The 22,037-nt window shown below is 41.4% G+C and overlaps 1 protein-coding gene across 2 annotated transcripts in view; it reads right to left on the bottom strand.

Moving 5' to 3' along the window:
- cntfr (ciliary neurotrophic factor receptor) overlaps positions 1 to 19,906 on the bottom strand; it is a 184,445-nt gene extending 164,539 nt beyond the window's left edge. For both annotated transcript variants that reach the window (XM_052050301.1, XM_052050302.1), the window contains exon 1: positions 19,651 to 19,906. The gene's annotated coding sequence lies outside the window, so the exon portion shown is untranslated. The remainder of the gene's footprint in view (positions 1 to 19,650) is intronic.
- Positions 19,907 to 22,037: the final 2,131 nt, after the last annotated feature.

Genomic DNA, 22,037 nt, shown 5'->3' on the forward strand with positions numbered 1-22,037 from the left:
AAAACCAATTGCCATTATAATCCACCTTCATTACTTTGGCCGTGAGTCTGGGGTCCAAGACATAGATTGGATTTTTATTCCCTGGTTTCTTGACGTGAAGGCAATGAGAGGCAATCTAACGATTCAATGGCCATCTAAAACCATAAACGATAATTATCAGCCTTGGCTGCTGGTCCCGCATTTATCTGAAAGGCGGTATCATAAAAAAAGAAAGTATGGGCAATGTATGCCAAGTATATGGGAGAATATACGATTGGGTACACGGCTGTGTTTGTTTTTGCGGCATCGTATGCGAACCTTCACAAAGCACCAAGGGCATGCGGTAATGAAACTGTCCCCAAGGCTTCGCTGTCCTTCACTAATACAGGCCGTCAGCACAATAACGAGCTAGTTACACCACGACAACATCATGAAGCTATGCAGGGACAAAGTCAACAAAGTCACACGAGACCCCTGAAGTGAGAAGAAGTCACATCGAAAGATATTCTGATGCTTGAGAGAACAATTGACACAAGTCAAATGGTCAACACTTGGAAAATGTTCTACTTGTCCTACTTTTCACCTTTATCCCACGGTGGTTTTAAATAAATAAAATAAAGCCATATTTGCTAACATAATTTCCATTTATTTGTTCCTTCTTTTAAGCATAACATCTTTAGGAGATGAGGAAATAATTGCGGTGTCATGTACTGGAGATGAATGATGATTTTTAGTTCCGGTCATTGAAAACGATCTGAATTAGAGGCGAGTCATAACTTCTCGTTTCCAGTTTCAGTTTGTCCTCCCTCTTTAAGATAAGATAAAATATCCTTTCTTTGTCCCACACTTTAGCTCCCTTTATCAATATATCCATCTTGCCGTCTCAACTCACTTTTCCCTCTCCCACTCATTTTCCTCATAGCTGTCGAAATGTAATCAGGAACATTTCAGGTTAGTGTAGCATCATGACCATAAAGATGTTTTACAGCTGACCCTCCCACCCCTCCTTCAGCATGGCTTGTCCAAACAGATAGGCGAAATGCTCTTGTGTCAGAGTCATGGCTGAGTGGTTTCTCATTATGTGTTCCTGTAGGAGCTTGGTCAGAATATTTCATGGAGACCTCTGAGAGTGATAAGACAGAAGGGATCGCATCACTGAACCAATGACTTTGTCAGGATATCCGGACAGAATCGGACCCTACAAACGTAAACTCAGATAAAAGGTTTTAACAAAATTATTTATTTACAGAAAAAGGCGCCAGGCCGACAAAGTACAAATAACGACGTTGGTACAATAAACCAGGATGAAATGAGAGGACCAAAAAGCGCTTGCAAAAGGCAAGGAAATAACGGAAATAGCTTGTCTCAGAAGGACAAGAGGACCCAAAATGCGTATTGTAAAAACCGTGAAGAAAAGTAAGAACGAAAACACTACATACATAAATAGATACAAAAACATTAGCAATAAAATTTACATCGCAAAATTATGAAACATCTAGAGCAGAGGTCCCCAACCCCCGGGCCGCGGACTGGTCCGTGGGTCATTTGGTACCTGGCCACACAGAAAGAATACATAACCTGCATTACTTCCGTTTTATTCATATCGGAATCTGAAAGATGTTTTATTTTGAAAAATTACTGAATTCTGTTACATCCATCTCCAGTATGTCACTCTTGACGCAGGCGCGCTTCTCAGTCACGTGAGTTAGGGCTAAAATGAAACCCAGGAGCTATCAAAATTAGTAAAAAAACAAAGGTCTTTGGAAAGTTTTTTGGGAAGGGGGAAAGGCCCAGCCAGGAGACAGAGGAGGAGCCTACGACTTTCAAGAAAAAGGTTACATTTAATACAGAGTGTCAGGAGTCCTACTTAAAATACGGTTTGAACCATGTGTAAACATTACAAGAGCGACCAGAGAGTGTTGTAGCCAGATAGGACGTTTCTCGTGTCGTGATTCATGTTTATTATTATGTTTTCGAAAATACCACAGCTTTCTTGTTATTTAGTTGTATTTATGCAGCCCTTAAAGATCGGTCCCTGAAATTCTGACATTAAACTGGTCCGTAAGGCAAAAAAGGTTGAGGACCCCTGATCTAGACAATTGCACTTGAAACAACGGCTTGAGCAATGCAAATTATCCGAGTGCTCGGAATGACAATTCCTTAAGTCGTGGCATCATCATGACGCGAGACAGGTGCTCCAATGAAGGGAAACGCCCACCACACCAGCTGGAACTCAGACACAAGCAAACACAGCATGAGAGACTGTGAAATTATTTAACAATCACCACGGGAGTATTGGGATGATATATCAGATTTTAGCTGTAAATTTTGTTTCTTTAGTGCAGCTTTGTCCAAGCGTGACCCGATCTTTTGGTCCGTGAAAAATCGGTCCTCGGCCAACGTACACATTTCCTATTGCACAGTGAAAGGTTGAAAAAATAAGTTTGCCTCTTGGTTATAGTGTGATAATTGGGAAGGGGGGTTGGTGGGCTTCTTGACCTTGCTAGTGCTGCTAAATATGCCCAATGTAGAGCATACACCCTCAGGAAGATGAAATGGCACACAGAGTCTCTTCTCTGGGCCCTGACATGACCCGTGTCATTAACGTTGGTGCGTGGCTGCCAGCTGTAATATTTCCTTATTACCATCTGGCGGTCTGTCATCTCACCGTCTCTTTTGTGATGCTACAAAGTCATTGTCTGTGCATTCTATTTTCTTCTTTTTATTTTAATTTGCCCCCATTTTCAGTCTATGGTACCTCAACAATGGTCAGGAAATGTTTTTTCAAAATGGCACAAGAACTTTTCACTGTTTTTTTTTTTTTAATATGCACTTTTGTGAGACATTCTCTAGGAAGACCATCTTAATGAATGGGTGTTAAACAACAATATCAAGTAAAATCAACATTTTTGTGGTCCAGTCATTAGCGCATCACAACAATATCAAGTAAAATCAACATTTTTGTGGTCCAGTGGTTAGCGCATCGACCTCACAGTGCAAAGGGTTCAATTCCATTTCCGGCCTCCCTGTGTGGAGTTTGAATGTTCTCCCAATCATAAAGAACATCAAATACACATGGCATGAATAGCACAGAAGTAAAATGCACAAGTGTGAGTGCTCGCTCGCTAGATCCTGACAAACCAGCTCCAATCTTGTTGTAGCAAAAGTTACCTTTTCTCATTTGGATCATATTCTTCGGTAAATAGAGTGAACATTTGTTAAGATGGGGTGAAAATATTCATGAAGATTACTTATGATAACATGACCAAAATGTAAGTCAACTAACCCCAAATGGATAATACTGGCATGGTGAATAAACTGAGTATCTGCAACCCCCTGGCCATTATACCATCTTTTTTTGCAAACAAGACTCACAATAATTAAGTTGTCAGCACCTCATGGTAGGAATGCTCTGCTTAAAAAAAATGTTCGAGCTGATTTGATTGGCCATGATTGCAGCCAGCCCATACACCCGCTGCGAATGTAAATAATTAAATGCTCCCTGTGTCTCACATGTAGGCCTTGTTTTTTGTGTCTCATGAGATTAGGGTACGAGCAAGGAGTTGAGCATTATGACATTGAAAAACAGCACACTCCATTATGTCCTTGAAAATCTATTTAAAGCTAACTACATATTTCAGGAGGCCAGATGAACCTGTTAGACATTTCACAATCTGTGCTAATTTAAACAGACAGCAAGCAATAACTAATGGAGTTTGCATTGGATGGAGTTGTCTTTTTCCAACTAAATTAGAAAAGGAAGATTTAATACAATTACAACATTAGTATTATCAAACTCATTCTTCAAGATCCACAAAATATATTTGGGTCTCGTGTCAGCAAGATGGTTCTACTGTGGGATTTTAAACCAATATGTGAACGGTATTGTGCAAATTGTATTTTTGGTGGGAATGACGAACCCCATGAGAGTGCTGTATTTTTAACATAAAGCATGTTTTTGGGTATTAAAAATAAATGGAAGTTATGTGCAGCCCTTTGGGTGCAGTGGGAAATGTGAATTACTGGTGTATTAATATTTATAATCTGTCTGACTGAGGTTATCTATGCAGTACATTTTGCTAAATAATCACTGACATGCACCAAATTCCCTTATAGACTTTACTGCAGGGTACCTTTACTATTTTTCATAACCATGAAAAATAGTATGCAGCGCATGCAAACTTTCTTGCATGTGCTGATTCAAAAGTCACTTGACTCAGAATTGTAATAATTTACCAATGATTTCTCAGGAGATATTTTGCAGCTCATGACACACTGAAACTGTGGGGATGGACAGAAACAGAAAGGCAAGAAGGTTTGACCACTCATCATCCTAATATTTAGAACATATGTCAATTAAAGTACCCACCATAAGTTATACTCACAGCCAATTATAAATGAAATTAAGCCACTCATGAACTCTGACTCAGCAGTGTTCTTAGACAAGTCAGCGCAAAGTGTTCTTTGGTGTTAATGCTTCTGCTGAACTGAAAATTTGGGATTATTTTAATTAACAACCCTGCAGCCAGTCATGATGGAGTGCAAACCAAGGCCACCGCTATTATAAATCGTCCCCAGGAGATTTACTGACAGTAAAGCAAGACAATACCACCTTTAAAAAAATATGACTAATAATAATAAAAAAGTAACTACCACATTTTAAAGTGATGTTTACTTGTTTCAGTATCTGTATTAGTGGCAGACTTACCTGCCTTTGCGTTACATACAGACTAATTTCTCTTAGTAGCTTCATTTATTATACAATACAATACCATTTTATTTATCGGGCATGTCACAACTGCTGCAGCTTTTACAAAGCATCTTTTGTGTAAAATAGCAATAACACGACAACAGTGAGCCAAAACCTCACCATGGTGGAGGGGTTTGTGTGTCCCAATGATACTTGGAGCTAAGTTTATCTGGGGCTTTATGCCCCTGGCAGGGTCACCCATGGCAAACAGGTCTTAGGTGAGGTACCAGACACAGGACAGCTTTTGACAATGAAGAAATTGTGCACCATTAACACTGTGTATCATGGCGATGGGGCGCTGCTGATCTCGACCTGGCACATTGTGAGTCCTGGATAGAACACTTTGAAGAGCTCATCAACTCCAACAACATGCCTTCCTTAGAGGAAGGCGTCTGGGGACAGAGTCTGGGGATTCTCCTATCTGTGGGGTTGAAGTCACCAATGTTGTGAAAAAACTCCTCGGTGGCAAAGCCCCCAGGGGTGGATGAGATCCGCCCGGAGTTCCTCAAGGCTCTTGATGTTGTGGGGCTGTCTTGGTTGACATGCCTCTGCAATATCAAGTTGTCATCGGAGAGAGTGCCTCTAGACTGGCAGACCAGGGTGGTGGTCCCTCTTTTTGAAAAGGGGCAGGGTGTATTCCGACTACAGAGGGATCACACCCCTCAGCCTCCCTGGTAAGGTCCATTCAGGGGTGCTGGAGAGGAGGGTCTGTCAAGAAGTTGAGCCTCAGGTTTAGGAGGTGCAGTGCGGGTTTGTCCTCTCTGTGGAACAGTGGACCAGCTCTAAAATCAGAATATCCAAATCTGAAACAATAGTCCAAAAAAAAGGGTGGAGTGCCGTCACCAGGTCGGGGATGAGATCCGACCGAAAGTGCAGGAGTTTCAGTATCTTGGGCTCTTGTTCACAAGGTAGGACAGGACGGGGTGGAGATCGATAGGTGCAGCGTCTGCCGTGATGCAAGCTTTGTATCAGTCTATCATGGTGAACAAGGAGCTAAGCCAAGAGGCAAAGCTCTTGATTTACCGGTCGATCTACATTCCAACCCTCACCTATGGTCACGAGCTGTGGGTCGTGACCAAAAGAAAAAAATCCTTGCCGAACATTTAACGGAGGGTCATTCCAGAGGGAAGGAACAGCAAGAGAAAGGGCTCCATCCCATCTGAGGCCCTGTACAGAAAATCCCTGATGGAAAAGTCACATTGTTTTTACCAAACCAGAGTAAAATCCAACTCGACAGATGACATATGTCTCTGTCGCATTAAAAGTTAGGTTTCCTGATTGTTGTAGCATAACCAAGCTAGTTAACAGACACTCAAATGTCATGGTCTGCATGAAAGAAGGAAATTTGAGGCTTTATTATGTTTAAGTCTACAATTAAAACAAATTGCCTGTAGTAATGGAGAAATATGTTTTCATTTAATCGGTCCCATATGTACTTTTCTTTTAAGCATTTCATCTGTTTGAGCTACCAGTAGTTCCGTATACATTCACAAATGAAAATGCCAACTCAATGGCCTCATGACACCGATCACATAGCATAAACAGAGAACAAGGTCATAAATCCACAAAGTTGATCCAACCCCCCCACCCCCCCCCCCCCCACACACACATTTAAATAGATTTTTCCATTAAACATGAATAGTCCACCCAAATAAGGCTATGTCAGCACATTACTCAAATCGTTTTATTTTAAAAAAAAAGTTCTAATATTCCTTTTCCACCCCAATGACATTCATTCATCCATCCATCCATTTTGTACATCTCTTATTGAGGGCCACAGACAATGCCACTTGATTTTGGGTGAGAGGCAGGAACACTGGCGACTGGTCAGCAGTCAACTGCAGTGTATGTTCCAAGGGTAGCGATAAAATATAACTGTGTATGGAAATGAGGGATGGATGAGTATCATAAATCCATTGTTGATCATAAAGAAGGACATTTATTTGGTGGGAGTGATTCTTGATTGGCTTTGATCAGCCTTTTCACTCACTAAGTCATGCTTTTTGTGCAATATCCCTCCAAATACTCAATTTGGCTTAACAGACAATAGTACACCAGTGCATTGATGACAATGCAGGGTGTCATATGCTGATGTATAGATTGATGGCACAATTGAGTGTCTTCTGGAATTTCCTCATTCACCATTTACATTTAAACTTGAACATCTCTCAACGAAAAAAAAGTGCATCTGAAAGCCACCAGAAATGTCACCAAACAAACCGTGTGCAGTCATATGCATGGCACCAAAAACAGAAAAGTCCTTCAATAAAACTTTGCCAAACAGGAGGCAAAGCAAGGATCATTGACACGATTAGCTTCCTCTCATCTCTCTTGCCCAACCTTGCACACACAAATGTTGAAGCGATTCAATATTTGCCAAGCTAGAAGAGAAGCAATATGCGGGACCATAAAATGCCCTTGACCGATAATTTATTAGGAATTTGTTGTGAGGGAATGGAGGAATTTGTCATGGGATGGGAAAGCTGAATGTGCGGCAGGAATTTGACTGACTGTTCAACATGCCTCGTCATGATGAAATCTAATCGGCTGATCACGTTGCGTGCACATACGAGCATACCAACTCTCAATCACAAGTACACATGTTACTCTAACAAAAATAATGTTACTCTACTGTGCATTTTGTCTATGAAACATAGTACGTCTGTCATAACTGACACGCAATGACATTTATTTGACTAGCAAATAAAGTATCATGAAAGTGGGGGTTGAGACCCATTGGTTGTGCACCACTGCAGAGAGTCACCAAGCAATCAGAGGACAGATGGAGCTGTAAATGTTACATCTGGAGGGAGAAATGGCAGAAGGCAGGCTTGACTGCCGCCTCTGGGTGCTGAGCTGATAGGTCGATTGGATTTTAAATGTGGCTTCTACAAATATAATGAAGACTAAGGGTGGAAGAAAAGGGCACTCGGCTTACGTTTTCTCCCACGCTTAAGGCAAGTTGCTTAAGGTCAAATGACATACTGCTTGTATAGCGTATGTATCCCTGTGACTGACTGGCTATCAGTCTCGTGTACCCCCGCTTACCCCAAATCAGCGGGGATATTCTCCAGTTCACTGACAACCCTACTGAGGAGAGGCACTTTAGGAAACGGTTGAATTTTTTAATGTTTTAAAATGTATGGGAATACAGTGGCAACTTGTCACCAGAGCCACACTCATACTGAACTGAGTCTCCAACTGATGGGCTAATATTAGATTCTGACGATGATGATAACTGTGAGCAAGAATATCAGGGCTCAGTGTCTCTTTGGTTTTGCTCCCTCACTGCTCCGTGCGTAACTGCTCATCCCTCCCCTCTCATGTATAGATTCCCTCTCATGCATGTACTACCTTACAGGATTCTATGCGAAAAATATTTGTTCCCATTTGATTTTCAAAAAGAAAAAAAAAATCAACTGTTTAGTGTATAATAAGGATTTTTACATGTCCTGTATACACACACACACACACACACACATATCAGGCAAAGCATTTGCAGTCCTTGGCATCTTGTCAAGTTACATTTGGGGAGGAAAAAAGTAGAAGCCTTGAGATTTGTAGGGTGTTGACTGAGGCTTACTCAAGGTGACAACGCTCACTTGTAGCACTTGAGCATCGGTCCTGTTTAACATTCAACACGCCCGCCATCAACTATGACTCTCAGAAGACACACATAAAGGGGAATTCAATACCACCGCCGTACTGCCAAAAGACTACTATTGGGTCAATCAGGTGCACTTATGTGCTCATCAATGCTAAAATGGCCAAAACGATCTCTTCTTAGGTGTCGGTTTCAATTCTTGAACCATCTATGATGCTGTGATGTAATGAACCGTATCTTGATGCAGTGGTAGGTAGGCCACATTCATGTTTTACATGCTCGTAGAGTATGCAGTTCAAAGGGCTACTTAACGGGTGTCTCCAATGAATGTGTTCACATAAGGATTTATCACAGGTGGGAGCAAGTCACATCCAGTATCTGCAGGTCACAAGCAAGCCTCAAGTCGTACCCTTCAAGTCTCTCAAGTCCCAAGTTACTGTGGAAAAAAAACCCTAAACAAAAGACCTGTGTAATGCTGCTGACTGATCTTCAAGAACGGACTCGTTTCCACTCATTATGCAGCCAAGCGTCTCCATATATATTTTTTTCCTTTCCATAACTGACTGCTTGTCGTGCCGCTTCCCTTCTTATGCATTCAGTGGTTGTCATTCATCGTTTAGGTGCAGAGGTGCTACTTTTAAAGTGCACATCACTTCACCTCGTTATTAAATATGGGTGGGAGGTATTTCTCATGACTATGCAAACCCACATGTGAACCGAACAAACAGTTCGGACATTTTCATGAATCCCGAGCCTTAGTTATGCTGCTTACTGTAGCTCTACTTACATGTTCGCTATCACATCGGGTTTTTGTTTAGTTTTTCTGGTCCCAAAACAGTTTTTGTATTGCTAGCCACAATGTCATGTTAGCTTACTTGTCTTTGTGGGTTTTGTAATGACGGATGACAACATTGTCATTTGTTGCGTCTTCATTTGCCATCCTATTGTTGCCCTCATCGATAAGATCATCAATGAATTAAGTCAAAGTAAAGCTGAGCCACATGTTTCCTCACTGCACCCTCGATGGCAAGACAAACCTATCAGACTGCGTGTGGGGGTGACTTTTGTTGAAATAAACGCAGTTGTAAGTAGAATCGATTGGGATTCAGTTATTGTTCTTTTGGTTCTACAAAGGATAATGACAAGCTTGTATGATTGCAGGCTCGCAACCACAAACGAAAATCCATTACTTTCTATTCCACTTGTTAAGGTCAGGGGATGAGCTGTACCCGATCCCAGCTAACTATCAGCCAAATGCACATTCTTAGAACACGACGCGTAAATATAAAATAAGCAGATTTTATTGATCGTGTTGTGTAATACAGAGCCCCAAAGCCTTTTTATGGCAATTGTATTTTATAGTTACATAAATTGTTTATGGTGACTTACTGTACTATGTTTATAACATTTGGTTTCTTTTTTCAGAAACATATTTACTATTCATAAAGAGCTGATCCCAAAGTGGACCTCTTGCGTGGTCGACTCGGGGATTTGTGACAGCATTGCAAAGTTTTTATTAAAAAATGACATTTGGTAGGGTGACAGCTCAGTGAAGATATTGTCGAACCTTTTCCAATTAGACCCAGGGTGATTCCTGATTCCTGTCACGGTGAGACATATCTCGTAATTGTCCCGTTTATTTTCACTCAGTCTCCAGTCAATTGATTCCTTCCTTTATTTTTCTTCTGGCTCAATCTCTACATAATATGGCCTCAACCCTGGACTGTTTCCTGTTTTACGTGGCCTCTTTAACACAGGAATATTGTACCGTTATACACGCAGGGGTTTATAATGTGCTTGAACCCTTTCAATAATTCCTTAACACTCTCCTTCTTTTATGCAACTCTGACTGCCATTGGGTGAAATATCCCATCTCTGATTGGGCAATCTTATGAATCACACACAAGGGTGACAAGGGTTTTTCTTTGACAATCACCTTATAAACTCCTTCCTTCACTTCTGGTCCCTTCTATTTACCCCTTCCACCATCCTCTGCAAGCAATGACTACCATATAAAGGATGTTGTTAATATCATTAGACAGACTTCCTCTGAACCCCGGGGCCCGGCCCACTCCTTTTCAGCCATAATCAAGCGTGCAAAGTAACCATCAAAGGAGACATTGCTAATAAACTATCACAGTGGGTTGGAAAAAAAAACACCCCCGTACACTCCTGTGGAGAAACAGTCAGTTAAATGTTGCAAAATAAATGTGGACATGCTGAGAGGATAGGTAAGGGGGATGCGCAAGGAGTGAGCGCGGGGGTGTGGGGGGGTATATTTGTTGGTGGTGTCAATTACAGTACCTCCCCAAGGGACTAATAAAGCGCAAAACCTTGACACTTACTGTATGGATGCTAATCGGGGGCATTCGCGATAAAAGAAACAGACGATAAAATGTGCATGAATGGACTACTGTGACAAAAATAATAATAATAATAATAATAAACATTCTCTGCAGTAACTACAAGTCTTCAACAATGTATATTTTTTATTACGTACTGTATAGTGGGGAGTGGATGATGACATTTGGATGTTATCCTGTAAGTCAATCCGGTCAGCAGGAAGAGGCAGGCATCCGCATTCAGCATCCTTTTATTTGGGACGTGATACTTTCTATCGATCTCCGTGTATTATATGAGGAACACTGAATATTAACTTTTACCGATCCTATCACAAAGAATCAATCTGACGTACTGTTTCACAAAATGGCTCCACACTAAATTTTGGGGAAAATGCGTAGAGAAACTGAAACTTGCTTTGGAGTCAAGTAATTCAACAAGTATGTGGAAGACAAAAAAAACCAAACAAAAAAACCCTTCAATGGATGTTGCCCATTTCAGTCAAACTGAACTTTTTAATGGAGCTAATGGCAAAATTAGTCAATTATCCCTTTAACATTAGCACAACACTTGTCCTTGGGTGTCTTGAAAGGCGCTTATAAATAAAATGTATTATTATATATTATTATCAGTAAAGACCCCGTAAAAGCGAATTCAGAGATTTGTTTTGAAATATGTTTGTACATAATTGCTGAAAACGTGTACAAATACGGACCTCCGGTATAGAAGAACTTAAATGACGGTTCACAGAGTTGTAACGTGCAGTTAGCTAGCGAGCTATAGCCGGATTTATAGGAGTGCCTCATTGTAGGTTTCTGGTGTGATAAATACAGCACTTGATGGACAGTCATTTCTACCACAAACAAAGCAGAAGAAGTTATCACACTGCTCCTCCGGCTTTCTGCTTTTCCTTTTCACTTGGCTGCCGTTAGACCTCTCTTGCAAATTTGCATGTCGACCGAAGATTGTTTCTCAATCCAAAACAAATTGGAAGTCAACCAGCATCTTAATCCACTTTGGGAGAAGCATTGTGGGTTTTTTTTTCTGTGTTAATGTGGCCATGGCTCCGAAACTATTGTCATGCTTTTTCCACTTCCCCCTCGTGCGACATAATGGAATTATAAAAGCGTGCATCGATTTGTGTTTACAGATGAGATTTAAGTAGATTAAAAGATCTTCGCCCCTAGGGGAAAAAAAAAATCTCGACACCCGCTCTTGATCAAAGGCAACTTTTGAATTAAAAAAATGGACAAATTACAGTTGGAAGAAGCAAAATTTTGTAATAGGGTTTTGAAGAGCTTTTGCTGGAACTCGATATTTCACACACGCATCATTACAGGTGAGAAATATAACGGCACCATAACATCGCTTGGCGGTAATAAGCGAGCAGAATACGCTCAGTGTGGAAAATGAGACTTCTGCATTCTTGCCTCTCCACTTCAAGTGTATAATTCCCTACTTCCCTTCAGTTGATCTTTTGAGAAGAAACATGACGGGCGGATATGTCGATAAATGTCATTCAATCTGACGACATCGATGTAATGAAGTGCAAGTGTGGAGGAGGGTGGGACTTTTTGATCTGCTGAATGTCACATTGCTTTGTTTCAAGACGCATTTTGTATTTCAACTGAGAGGAAACATTCTCGACCGAAGCGTTCTGCTTCTCTTTTACAGTTGTGTTATGTAAATCGTGATGTTCTCATTAACCAAAGACAATAACCTCATATTCAGTGTTGGCTGTTATTGATTTATTTTATTTTTTTGTCTTCGGCAACAGTATTTCCCTCCCGCTTAGGCTCTACCGTGCCTTGCAGTAAAATTGCGATTGGCTCCATCGTTGAATCTCTTGTGTTCTCACATCACAATCGCCTCCGCCGTTGTCCTCGTCATGACCCTCAGAAGTTGACTTTGCTTCTCTTCACCTGTGTCGGAAATGCCAACAGCCTCTCAGCCAAACCACTTACGTGTTCAGTGTTTGTTCTCGGCTTTCAGCCGAGCATTGTGCATGACCCCTTTTTCTCAACTCTACCTGTCATTTCTTCCTGACCTCTTGACCTTTCCCTCCACCAAGAAGCAACCGGCCATCTCTGCCACAGCCGATGCCAAATTTGTCTCACCAAGTCCTTCTCTTCAATGAAACATGGAAAAAAATTGCATATTTAATATAAATAAATAAATAACAATTAAAAAATAATAATAACAATAAGATCTCTACAAAAATAAGAATGCTCACTTTATATTGTCTTATATTGATCTCTTCCAGGCAGCAAAATAAGCAACTCAAATTTTGGGAAAACCTCGCGCACATGGCGCAAGTGCTGTCCTATTTGGACCAAAGAATACACAATGATGCAGATCCAATAAAGGAGGGAGGCCGGGACATTGAAAATGTCAAGTAATATTTTTTGGGGGTTCTCAATGAATTGTATTTTTCAGTAACAGGCCCATATCTCAAGCACAGCCTCATCTTTAAAGGTACACAATTTGGTGGGGATCCTAATTAGGACAGCTTGGCCTTGGTGTGCAGTCTGCAGTCTTCTGAGCATCTTTTTATTTTTATTTTTTGTAAAAGCTGAATATGCAGCTCTAGTCGTGGAATCTAATTAAAGCTTGCAGGTATGGTTAAAAGTTCAAGGTGTGGGTTAGCCCACTTCTCATGTCGCCTCTCACTGGAGTGAGATTCAGCAATACTGTTTGGATGAGACATAATCTGGTTTGCATGGTAAATAGAATTTAACGAATACATCAAGCACACATTGCATCACTGGACTAAGATGTCAACGCTCAGCACCAATCAAAAGTGAATGCAATTTGAATCTGATTAACTGGGTCGCCAACTGAAGAGCTAGAAAAACCACAACTGTGACCATAAGATAATAATCATCATCATAATATGACGTTACTTTTAACATAAAACCCATCTCGAGCTGCTTGAAATTACTGTGATCTCATATACGTATGCCGTACATCAAACAATTAGCAATTCTTCGATGTTAGAGATGTGACTTTTTTTTCAAAGAAGCTGATAATTACATGGATGGCTGAGTGCAACTTGAAAGTACTGTACCGTGGTCTAATTTATGTTTTGTGAAATTAATAAGAAGTCACAAATAGCTTTCAGAGCCTTTATATTTTTCCGGCGTTGAAGGAAAAAAAAGCTCAGCTCAATGGCTACCACAAAGAATCTCACTCCATTTAGTGCATTCAAAAAGTGCCATTCTCTGGTTATGACTGACACAACTGTGGCCCAAACAACAAACTACATTTGTGTTTCACAAATGTTTTGACAATTCAGGGGACTAATGAGTAATGGTCAACATGCAAAGAGAAACGATTAGTGTTGCAAGATGCATCTCCCTAATGAAAGTACGCATAAAGAGGTTAGTCCATGCCAATGAATGCACGGAGGGATAGATGGATGGCTAATGCCTTGCTTGCTTCTTCATCATTTATTCCCTTGCCATGTGTAGTATTTGCTTCCCAACATACACTAATGCAGCCCGAAGGCGCATTTACTCTGCTGTGGATCTGTCTCAGTTGTACTTCAGTACAACTGAGACAGTACTGTGTTCAAATGTTTTTGAAAATAATTGGTGAAGCTATGCTATGTCTTAGAATGGGGTGCTGAGGAGTAGTGAGAGGTCATGTTCAAGGAAAAAAGTCCATTTAATGTTTTTCTCTCGCCCGTGCTGGAAAGAATGACGCTGGCTCAGATGTCTAACGATGAGATTACTGTACAGCCGAGCTAAGCAAATATACGCACAAAAGTTGCATTAGCATCACTTGACAGACAAAAAAGCAGTGACAGACACTTAATCACAAGAAGATAGAGACCCAGAAAATGCACATTCGGAGTGATATAAGTCCTTGAATGATCCGACTATCTTGATTTTAAAATAAAATGCTCAAAAATATGTACTTTTTTTGCGAAGATCATCACGTTACCCATAGCAATGCTAAGCATGACTTATACATGCCGCTAATTTAGTGACAAGGCCCACTTTAAAATACAATCTTCTCAAGTACAGTCACATGGGACATCAGTGCCATGGAACACATTTATTTTTAGGTTATTTCTGGCAGCATTTGGTGGAATGGCGGCTGTTCACCAACAAAATGTTAATATTCCTGTCTGGATCTTTGGAGCCCAGATGAAGTTGCTTTACACACTGTTGCCACCAACATCAATAAAAACAACATTCCAAAAACCGAAAACAATTATTTATGCTAATATTAGAGAATGCAGTGCCCGTTTCCAGCGTGAGTGGCTGGTGGCTATCAGCTAGCCGCTAAGCGAGTACCACATATAGGCCGGCAGGAAGCGGACTTCTTTTCAGAGGCAGTTCAACAGGCAGCCTGCCACAATTGCAGTTGCTATTGAAACTTTAACAAAACCAGGCTTACTCAAAATGTGGTTTTAGCTAGCAAAATCACGACTGTGATTCTTTGAAATTTAGGGAAAAAAAATTATTATCTGAAAATCAAAACCAATAGGTCATCTGTTAAATGTCATTGTTCTGTATTCGGAATTGATCTTTATCCAAGCAAAAAAAAAGTGTTTTGTTTTTTGTTTGTTTTTTTTTTCAATTATTTACCAGTCTTTATGAGACATCTAAGCGTGTGACGGAAAAGTGGTTAGGACTGTACGACTGTCCGTGTTTTATGTTATTTTTTATTATTTTACTTTATGTTAACTGTTTTGTTAAGCGCTTTGTTACAGCTGTCGCTGTTGTGAAAGCGCTATATAAATCAGCATGTATTGTATTGTATTGTATTACTTTGAGAGATATTAGTAATATTTAACTATTCCATTTTCAAAAGTGAGAATTAAACATCGAGTGTGAGCCATTCCTATGAGCTCAAGGTGATGGGAGGAAACCACAACACAATGCACATCTCCGAAATACAAGTGAGGCTGCTTAATTGGGGCCGAATCTGAACAAAAATCATGTGATGTTTTGAAACCCTTCCATCCATTTAGATAAAAGCAAACAGCAAGTTGCATATCAAAGGAAAAAGAAAGCGAGGGAGGGCCGTGAGGAAGCATGGGCGCAAACATTTGCTGTTGCTTGGAGCACTGCTTCAGACAAAAGATTTCACTTTCATGTCATCACACTTGGATAAGAGCAGGTACACAAAATCGATTTCCTTCTTTTCTTATTTCTTCCTTGTTACACACGGCTATGCGTCATTTTGCTCTACCTCTCACCTAAGGTTGGGCTCTATATGATCAATTTAATCCAAAACAGATAAAAAGACTCAATGTATTATGAGTCTACATATCTCAAATGGAAGGACTTTAGCCAATTAGGTACGTTCCTGCTTATATTGACTGGAGCAGACCTCCCCCCTCCCACCCATGCAGAGAGCACAAGCTACTTCCTTAACAATAACTTTCATGCCCAGGGCAAGATTAGCGCAAAGCGCGTTCTAACCGTGCGCATCCGGGGAGTTTTCTTTCTTTTAGTATTTTGCTCGACTCGCAAAGGTGGAAGAGTGCGTTTGCACCCCTGTGGTATCGACTCCAGCTGACTCCCAGATAATCACGCATAACATAGGACAGAGTTTGTCTGTTACATGGCTTGAGTTTGACAACTCTGGTTTGTCGGTTAATAGCCCTTGAAAGGCAAAGGCCTGCAAAAAAGCTGATTTGAAGTTGGTGTCCCTGCATTGTCGACGCCACGCTTATTATTCAAGTACCTGCCCAATTCACGATTCCTCAACTCAAGATGGTGGCCACAAGACACCCACAAACCAGCACCTATCAATCAGGAAATCGGTGATGGTGTTTTATATTTCAAATAACAAATCTTATTTATATATTGAATTTTTTTTTTTCTTATGAATGAGAAAATGGACATCCTGCCCATTTCCAACCTAAATTATCTTGCAAACCCGATAAGGGGACTTCAAAGATTATAAAATAGTGGAAAAATAGTGGGACTATTAAAAACTGTACATTATCCTGACTATAGAAAATCACAATGCATATTGGAAGTGTCTGAAAATTCAATAATGGAGACCTGAAGACAGAGTGAATAGGCACTTTTCAATCACCCGGGCTGCAATTTTACGAATAGATTGTGCTTCTACATTGTGGTATTTTAAGCTTTTTGTGGGGGATGTACAATCTGAGTCTGGCTGCTTGCTGTCAACTAGTTCATTTTTAGGAACAGAAAATAATCAAAGTCACCAATTTAAATGAAGAAATTGTGGTCATTACTGGATGAACACTTTCAGGGACTGCGGTTACAATTGACGTGCGGTTACATCCAGGTGAGGCTCTGCCACCCCTGCCTCCCTTGACAGACCACACGTCAATTGTGTTGTAGAGATGCTCGTCTGATTCCTAGCTCCTGTTGAGGTACTCAGCAACACCTTCAATCACCCTCTTCCCACTTCTCGTCAACAATAAACTGAGTAGCACCGCACCATTTGTTCGTAGAGAGTCAATGTACTTTTTTTTTTTTTTTGCAAGTCACTGTCACTTTTTCTTGTCATGCTTTCCTTGAGGACGATTTCCTTCCCCTGTCAACCCTTGACACAATGTCCGTTATCACAGAGCACCCATGTCAGTTTTTTACAAGTTAAACATGTCTTGTCCTCCCTGGAATCTGTATGTTAAGTAAACTAGACTTAGCTGCATCTACTGTATTTGAAAGAGGATGTATAACTGAGTCAAGCCAACACACCTTTTTAATGTGTGTATGCACAAACAGTATGCATGTATATGGATACACACACACTCACACACGCAGAGTACTCTCTTCTCTTCTCTCACTCTCTCTCTCACATGAAGACACACACACAGACACGCACACACACACACAAACACACACGCTAAGCCCTCTTCCCGTCTGGTGTTGGTCCCAGCCTAAAACCAAACCATGTGTGAGAGCTATCCCGTGCCGCCCTAAACTATCCAGTCAAAAATGACCAGATTATCTCAGGAGATTCTTTGCAGTCTTGGTGATGAGGGTCCAAGAAGAGGTTAAAAAAAATGGGTGCATTCAGTTGGAAGCACTTTCTTATATATATTTCGTCCTTAAAGCCAGACTTGAATGCATTTGTTGAATGTAACAGGAATGCACAGCTAATCTCTCTGGGGCCGAATTTTGGCACCCAGTGTATTTTTTGTTTGCTTTTAGCATTATTTTAGGCCTGTATATGCTGCTGTTGTCCTTACTGTATTCCAGTTTATCCTCACAGCGTTTGCTTTGTTAGTATCATGCTTTGTTCCTATTTGAACCTCTTTCGCTCTCATTTGGCCGATATGCCTTCCACTCCCTCTGTCACTTGTTTTTGGCCTTCTATTTTTTTTTTTTGCACCCCCTCCTCTCGCATTGCCCCCCACCAAACTCCCACGTCTCCCTCCTGACCCACCACCAACAATGCATGAAAACGGTGCTCCATTAGGAGTGCCTGGGCTAAGCCTGGTCTGACACGTACTGCTTTGATCAGCCGTGAGCTGGGCTAAACACCACACTAAACTCCCAGTCTCGAGAAGAGGCGGAGGAGGAAGAGGAGGAAGGTGGGTAGCGAGGGTTAGGGAAAGATGGGACCGCTAAGATTAAAGCAGTGAAAGGAGATGGAGATGGAGAGACATAAAAAAAGCGAATACAGCTACTCAACTGATCCTCTCACTAGTTTTGGTTTGATTTCACATTTTCTGCACATCTTTTTTTAATTGCCTCATTTCTGCTTTTTGCCTCCACAACTTATGTATGAAGCCTCATCAGCAAACAGCATCAATTTTTAAAGCAACTTGCCTGTCTTGTGAGTTTGATTGTTCTCGAACAATTATTTATGCACACCTGTCCAACAGCGTACATGTGCAACAGTGTACCTGGACCCATGAGCCAAAGTCATTTCTAGGCACTTTTAATACTAAACCAGCGGCAGTACCGGTACAAGGGACAAAAAGTGCTCGTCTTTTTCTCCCAAGGACCGAAGTGAAAAGGGATTTCCGCTCAGTGCTAATCAATCAGGCTATAATAATGGCTCCCATGCCTAGCTGTCGACTGGAGGGGTCAAGGCATCCCGTGACCCAGCGCCCAAGACCCAGGGGCCAAAGCCCCTCTCAGAATAGCACCCCAGGACACACTCCCCAGGCTAATTGTCCGAGCTAGTGTCAGCCTTTTCAATGCCCCCGCCTTTCTCCCCACCTTCCACTTTCTCCCTCATTCCTCACTCTTCCCTCTCGCTTTCCTCCTTTCCTCCCCATAACTCTGCAATCCCTTCGCTTGCGATACAACTTCAGATTTCACACCGGATGCCGTTTTGTCCTCGCAAAAGGAGGATGATGCCGTATGAGGAATAGAGTTTAACATCAGTCAATAGAGCAAACATGAGCACAGAGAGGGAGTGATGAGCGCCTGTCAAGGAGAGACTGAAGAAGAGTTGACAGTGAGTCGGGACAGAGTTCAACAGAACCACGGGGTAGAAGAATGACGCCAAGTCTACCCGAAATCCTGGGTCTATCCCCTTCAATCTCCACATCAATTGGCAGAACAGTTTCTGTGTCAAGGAGTGCGAACCTTAAAGTCAGCCTGACCAAATCAATGCATAAAACAACCACAACAAGACAGGGAAAAGACATACCCGCTCGCGCGCGCACACACAAACACACACAGGAGGGCACAAGAGTCCGGAGCAACGCCAGTCCGGCTCGGTGCAATGGCATTCCTTTCATTCCAAACGCACGCTACTAATTAACAACATTAGCTCATACGGGCGCAGGGACAGATTGATGGAGATGTATCCCAGGGTTGCACCAGCTCCACATCTTGAATGCCACGCTTGCGCTGCTTTCTTTCTTTCATTCTCACAATCCCATTCATGCAAATCTTTGTTTTTTTTTCTACGCTCAGCTTCTGTCAGGTCCTGGTCAGACAGCACCAACAAGCACAGCAGTGAGTTGAGATCCAAAGACTATTTAAAATTAAAAAAAAGAAAAAAGAATCAATTGGCTACTCACTGGGAACCTCCTCTTTATTGTCTGCTTTTCCTGATCTGTCACTCCTTATCCTCTTCCTCCAGTGTAGCAAGGGGTGTGTATTGTGTCAGTCCGATAGAGGAAAGTTGCCGTCTCCTTACGTGAGCATGTGTGTGAGCGCTTGTGTGAAAGAGAAGGAGGCAACGTGTGCATCTGTCTCTGTGTCTTGCACTGCTCGGAGTGAGCGAGCTGAGGCTGTTTTAAACAGACTGCTATCCCCCATGTGACCAGCCCAGCCACAGGCAGGAATACATTACAAGCCCCCCAACTCAACCCCATCACATCACACAGCCCTCACCCGTCTCTCTCTCTCTCTCTCTCTCTCTCTCTCTCTCTCTCTCTCTCTCTCTCTCTCTCTCTCTCTCTCTCTCTCTCTCTCTCTCTCTCTCTCTCTCTCTCTCTCTCTCTCTCTCTCTGCCTCCACACAAATCATGTCCACAGTGCACCCCCTAGCCACCACTCACAGTAGTGCAGGGAGCAGCCCGAACACGTCCCATGTAAACCAAGGATGGGCAATTTAAATGACGAAGGGGGCCACGATTCTCCATCCATGCAGCTGGGGGGGGGGGGGGGGGGGGGGCACACATGGCCAGGCAATCTCCTAGCCAAATGGATGAGAAAAATGCCATTTTAAATATGCACCAACTATGGACAAACATCCAAAATACATGCCCTTCTATATTTCAGTTTTGATGAGATGTTTTTCACTGCATGAATAAAAGATCTTAACCCAACAGTAAAGGGTTTAATGCAAACAACAAAATAGCTACATACTCTTTTTTTTAAATTCTCCTAGTGTTAAAGGACTCTCTTGAATAAATATGACCATTTAAGGACAGCACAAAACTGCTGAACAATAACATTAAGTTTGTGATTCCATGTTGTACAGGTTTCACAAAAAATAAACACACTCAAAATTGTAGGTACAATGCCATCTGTACAAAGATGCAAAAAAAAACAAAACAATCAAAAAAAATAAACTTGGCCCTACTCATGTTGTATTGGGCAGTATAAGACCCAGTATAATTGCTAAGAACTAAAAACTAAGACATGTCTGTACCTAGTGGTGAATTATGATATTAATTACAACTTAAAACTACAGTACATTTAACCCCTGTATATTCACAGTTCGGCAACTGCAGGTTGGCATATTCCCAGATTTTTTTATTTTACTTTTTTCAATATTTCCCTTATATCTTCCGGATTTCTATTTATTTATTTGTATTTTTTTGGGAGGGGCAGGGTGAGTTGGGTTGTTTTCCATATTTCACCCACATTTTAATCGAAAACGTATACTATTGAATCGTTCCTCATCATTATTTGAAGATTTTTTGGGGGTTTGTAAGATTCTTTTCCGCCAGTTTCCCATCCTGGTCAGAGACACACTCACACACGTATAAGCCACAGTAGCTTATACATGTGTGAGTGTGTATATAGACTCACACAATATTATAGATGCATAATTGAGGCAGCAACACACACATATGCATTCATTTTTTTGTTACAAAAGAAACAAATTCAGCTCCCTAAGCACAAACCCAAACGGTTTGTTCCTAAGGACACACACACACACACACACAAACACACAGTTTAGCTTTCTGCTGCGTTTTGGCGTCTTTACCACAGCAGTGGTTCACACCTGGAAGCGTTGACCTTTTTAGTAATGGAAAGCTTTTAAAATTGACCTTCAGCTGCAGATCTGCCTCAGCTGCAGTAGAGGTAAGACATGTTTCAGGAAGAACAACAAGGCAAAACAACACACATGAGGTGTTTCCACTGGAATACCCAGTGACAGATACATCTACTTTTCAAAAGGGTGACACGTATATTTGTAACATTTCAGTCTAAGGAGTAGTATTGCATCAACACCGGCATAAGGACAAGATGCAAACTCCACGCAGTAAGTCCAGAACCCGGATTTGAACCCTCAGCCTCAGAACTGTGAGGCGGATATGAACGTGCAGCTGGTCGGCCGCCATTCAAGAAGGAAACAAAGTATGATTACAAAATACAATTGATTAGATTGAACCCACCCTATGGGTATATTTTGCACACCTAGCACCACCGCCATGGCAACCTTTGTACAACAACTGTTTGCTATAATAGCAAGAAAAACAGGTGAAAGGATTAGATTGGACCTGCTCTTTGCTGATAAACACTTAACACGTTGTATTCAAAATGTCATTCACCTTAAGCCACTGCCAAGTGTCTTGAATTTACTCTGCCACATTGTCTTGCACAGATAAGCATGACTAAATTGTAAACAATGAGTTCTAATGAAGAAGGTTGACATTCAGAAGCAAAATTCGAGAAGTCTGCTGTGCTAATCCCGGTTCTCCTTTCACAAAATGTCACGCTAATCAGTTTAT

Source organism: Hippocampus zosterae, chromosome 18, assembly GCF_025434085.1.
Source record: "Hippocampus zosterae strain Florida chromosome 18, ASM2543408v3, whole genome shotgun sequence".
Lineage (NCBI taxonomy): Eukaryota > Metazoa > Chordata > Actinopteri > Syngnathiformes > Syngnathidae > Hippocampus > Hippocampus zosterae.